Genomic DNA, 5,781 nt, shown 5'->3' with positions numbered 1-5,781 from the left:
CACCTTGATATTGACTCATGCAAACACCATCTGAAGAGGGATGCATCCTGGGCACCACGAGGCCAAGCATGAATCTCACGGTGTGAACATACAGAGAGAAACGTGAGTGGAACCATAGACATATCTGATACACCTCTTCCTCCCACTGAGTATTTTATAACCTAGGGTTTAGCTTACTTAGAAAAAACACGGCTAAGGATTTTAACTAAGTGACTTTTAGGTTTTCCCAAGAGTAACATTTACCTTGGATAGTGAAACAACTTTTGATCATCATCCATTAAATTCTTTAACGGAATCTTTGACCAAATTGTCGCATGCTTGTTGAAAGTCTATCTAATTCACCTTTCTAGGTAGGTTCCCAGGTAGGGGTGTTACGTTTCCGTCAACTTAAGAACCCCAGCCTAGCCAGAACCCACCTTAGACAAAAGGTCCCTTATAGATAGGTTTACAACAAATTTAATCTTTTATTCAACCAATTTAATCCTATTAAACCAATTTTAAAAGATCAATCTAGGTTACTAAACTCTTTAGAAACATTTGAACTTAGGTCTATCTCAATCCAATTTTAAAATCCTTTTAAAAAACTTGAGTTCACCCTAAGTCCGCATGCAATTCTGAATTATTGATTTTAGGTCTAATTTCCTTTATAACACTTATAAACGGAAACAACTATAATGCTAAGCTAACGCATGCAAGGCATTCATAACAATTATAACAGCCTAAGTGTCATGCTCAATGCATTGTTCATTCATTGCGATTTCTTTTATATAACACTTATACAAAACAACAATGAAACAAACAAAACATGCTTCCATTCATCCTTAGACTATAACATTTATAATAAAAGGATGATACATGATAATGCTCACTACATGCAAAATATAACTCTTATATTTCATGATGCATGCGCATGCTTTCAAATAATTTCTTCATGCAATATTATAATATTTATAATACATGATGCATGAATAATTGCACAACCTAAACTAGGTTTTTAACTATATGACAAACACTTTGGTATATAAGTACCATACATCACATGTATAAGTAATCAAAGTTGATGAACCGGGTAAAATTACTTTAAAAACACAAAAGGAAATCTAACTATTATAAAGGCAAGGAGTCTCCGGTTCAAATAGGCAAACCGGGTCTTGAACTGCTTGACAAAGCATCGTTTCTCCAACCATCGTGTAATAAGCACCCCGCGATCGTCTATACAATAAAACAAACTCTTTGCTCTATCGCTTACCAGCGTTCCCAAAGTTAAACAATCGTTTAGCATTTACTATACGATCGTCTAGAAAAATCCAAACGATCATTTAGTTATTACACGATTGTGTACCTTAACTAAACGACGAGCATCGGATGCTACCACTACGATTGCCTACCTCCAGTGCCTACGCGATCGCGCAACCAACGCTATGCGATATGGTAAACGATTTACCCCATCACTTAGCATTAGCTAAACGATCGATTAGAAAATACTACACGATTAGAAAAAAAATACCTAAATGATCGCTTAGTTAAATCCCAACGATCGTTTACCTGAGGCTACACGATCTGACCAATGCTTGGTCTTCTTCTTCGTTGAGAATTGCATCGCCATGCGCTGAAGCTTCATCACGAACAACTTGATAAACTTGAACTTTTCAAATTACAGACTCGATTCCAAAGTTAATTTCGCCCAAAAACAAAAGGGACTTTACAATTAACACTTTGTAATACCGAAAGCTTTAACAAAAAGCCAATTTAAACCCGAAACATTCATCATATTCATCCACAAATGCAGAAAACAATTAACTACAAATGCAGCAACCTACCGCGACTGTCAAATGCGTTCAATTCAGATCTGTAATTTGGAATATCAGAGAACCTGACTCTAATGTCAATTGAAGGAAATCGGAAGCGAGATTTCCATGAGCAGCGGAATAAGACTATTCCAAATTACAATCATGAATGAACATATATTTACAATCGATTTCAATACAAACGGTTATACAATTAAAATGCAGAAATTACAACATAAATAACTATAAATGCAATAAAGGAAAACTCTACACACATTTGTAAATGCGTCTCCACGCTTCGTTGCGCGACTCTGATCGAACAACAGCAACCTCGAACGCCTGATCTCCATGACTGCAACACCGCACGAACACAGCACGAACTCTTCGTGCTTATCCTTAACGATCACCTCGGTCACGATCTCCTCCACAACAGCGAACGGGCTCTACAACACCACGAACGGCCTTCAGAAAACCTCTACGGTGTCGAGTTGAGTCTGACATTACCAACAAGGCGACCATGGTATTCTCGGTGTCAGAATCCAGAGGGTGGGCTCTGTTCGGACTTGGTATGAGGCAGACGAATGGAGGAAACAACGATCGCGTACACGATTGGGCAACTGGGAGATGGCAGAGACCTATCGTATAGATCGATGCCCAATCGTTTAGATAAAGCTATGTGATCGTTTAACAAAAGTTATGCGATCGTTTAACAAAAGCTATGCGATCGTTTAACCTATCGTTTAGCTCGGTCTGTCGCGTACAGACTCTACACGATCGTTTACCTTGGGCCAGCGATGTTTAGTAAATATTGCACGATTGTTTAGCTCGTCAAGCCATCATTTAGTAAATCCGAATTTACTTGACGACTTCATGAGTTTCTTTTTCGCGAGAGAAAACTAAAAAATCTTTTCAAATGTTTGTAAAAACTTTTTTTTGAAAATAAGAAAACAATTTTTCTTTAAACTCACGATTACCATGATCCAATAACCACCCACTACTTTGGTTATTTAAAAAAAAAAAGAATTAATTATCTAATAATTAATATTATTATAAACATAAATGACAACCAACTTATCATACTATATTTATAACTTATAGTTTTAATATTTCATCTCATGAAACATATAAACTATAGTTCTTTTTCTATTCCATGGTACTTAACGTAAATATTATTTACATCAATCCTCCACTAGATATATCTTATACATCAAATCGATTATATCATATATAATCTAAATACCTCTTGTCAATTTGAATATTTCAAATCAACACCAATAACTGATCCTCAACTGAATCCATTGAGCTACCAATGGGACTTCATGGACCTGTAGCTCGAAGCTCCAACGGTACGTGAATAATTGACTAAACTCTTTAGTCACGGGATCCACCATCCGTTAACTGCTAGGCACTCCACTAAAGACCGACATCTGAACTCTCCTAACCACAGATATATTATGTGTCTATCTTAACCAATCAGCAGTGCGACAACCCTTCACAGATCGCTCGTAAGTACAGCTGGGCCAATAACCGTTATGCCCCTGTAGTTATATCTATCTCCTTAAGTACCATTGATCTCTCTAATGAACATAAGTCATAGTCCTATTATGACTGAGTCTTCTCTTCCAAAGAGAAGTTGTGGCCACTATGTTCAAGCCCCGGAATCAGCCCTTAACAGAGCAATCTCTCTATTTATCCCTACTTCAGGAAAGAAGTGAATTCCATCTTGTGGATTGAGTTCCCAGCTCCCAGATCAGACAAGTCCCTAAAAAGGTAGGCATGTTGAGTTGGCAATTTGGCTACTCTCACCCATACTAATCAATAGATCGCCTCAAAGATAAGAGTTTCCAAAACACTCGGGATTGAGGTCATGTCACCTATGGTCGTTTAGATGAGATGTAAGTCTCTAATATCAACGGTGTTATAATACAGAGTCTCATCATCTCGTGGTCCAGGTCTTATACAAACTCTTTGTATTGAACACCCCCGCTCCACGTCTCCATATGAATGGTTAGGATCTACCATCTGTAGTAGTTTACAACATTTGCAAACCTCTACAAAGTGGGTCATATCCGTAGTGTCACCAGGATCAGGTATCCCACCTTAATCCTTATACTATAGACCGACTTAGGTTATCACTTAAGGCATGATCCACTTGTATATCACATATACATGCTTAAGTTTACATAAGATAACCAAGGAGCTTTGTTTATTGGATATGAGTAAATTCCAGAATTAAATAACATTTATTTTATTCATTGAACAATGTGTATCTTTACAAAACAACGAGACTCCGGGAGAATTAGGACACCAATCCTAACATAATGGTCATGTCTTCTTCCATTGTGTTAGGGCTTTCAACCCTACACATTGGATATAACCAATCAACAACGCGTTGATCCTTCATAAATTGCTCATAAGCACAGCTGGACCAAAATTATCATTTTGCCCTTGTACTTACATTTAACTCCTTAAGTACCACTAATCCCTCTAATGCACAATAAATTATAGTCCAACTACAACCGAACCCATCTTGGGCTATGAAAGGGTATGGCACCACATTGTTCAAGCCCAGAATCAGCTCTTAAGGAAATAATTTATCTACTTAACCTAACTATAGGAAATAAGTGAATTCCTTTTAGTATAGCTGCGTTTTCAGCTCCTCAATCAGACGAATCCTTGAAATGGTAGGCATATTGAGTTAGCAAAACCGGTCAATCTCATCCATACAAATTAAAGGACCGTTTTCATAATCATGAGTTCACAACTCACTCAAGATTTAAGATCAAGTCACCTATGGTCATCCTGGTGAAATGTAAGTCTCTTCTATCAACGATGTTATACAGAGGGACTATTCACTTCACAAGTCTCTTCTAGCAACGATGTTATACAGAGAGACTATTTACTTCGTAGTCTTATACAAACTCTTTGTATAGAATACCTTGCTCATATGTCTCCACGTGAATGATGAGGATCAGATCATTTGTAGCACTTTACAACAATTGTAACAACTACAAAGCAGGTTGTATTCGTAGTGTCATCAAGATAAGGTACCCAACCTTATCCATCTACTACATATCGTTTAGGTTATCACTTAAACATGATATACCTGCAGTCTCCATATACATGTTTAATTTACCGAAGATAACCTTGGATCTTAGTTTATTGGTTATTGCGGATTAATGCAACTAAATTTCAAATAAAATATCTCTTATTTTATTAGATAAATAAATTATTTGTACAATACAATTACAAACTACAGTACCACGAGATATAGGGTATCAACCCCAATAGAGAATGCGACCAAAGTCTCATATTGGTTAGATAAGAAGATGATAATGGTTATATAGGGAAGGAGGGGGGGGGGGTATAATTTCAATTAATTGAAAGTATAAAGTTTTTGTTTTATTGAGCCTATCTAGGATATTGAAAAGAGAAAATCAAAATTGAACTTCATGCATTTAGTAAAAATTTTTTTAAGAAATAAACCAGTTAGGTTTAAATGGATCTTCAAGTATTTTTTATGCATAATCTCATATGACTAAAATACGTGAAACTACTCGAAATTATTTAAGTTGACTGTGTGATTATTTGTTTGCATGTTGATGATATACTGATCTTTGGTACAACATAGATGTAAGGCACGGTACTAAGTTATTTTATGTCCTCACAATTTGAAATGAAAGATTTAGATGAGGCTAATATGATACTTGGTGTTATTGAAAATGGATTTCATTTATGTTAATCACACATTGAAAACTGTTAAAGAGATTTGATAGTTTTGATAATGTTCCTGTAAGAAAACTTTATGATGCTAGTATGACTCTTAAGAAAAACAAGGGTGATACTTATGATGGCACTTGCTAGTATGAGTCTTAAGAAAAATAAGGGCAATAGTGCTTCCCAATCTAAATATGCAAAGATTATAGGAAGCATTTGTTTTTAATGAACTACATCAGACTTGATATTGCATATGTTGTGAACAGATTGAGTAGAT

This window comes from Benincasa hispida, chromosome 12 (genome assembly GCF_027475165.1).
Source record: "Benincasa hispida cultivar pf3 chromosome 12, pf3_genome.v1.1, whole genome shotgun sequence".
Taxonomy (NCBI): Eukaryota; Viridiplantae; Streptophyta; class Magnoliopsida; order Cucurbitales; family Cucurbitaceae; genus Benincasa; species Benincasa hispida.
This window is presented reverse-complemented; position numbering follows the sequence as displayed.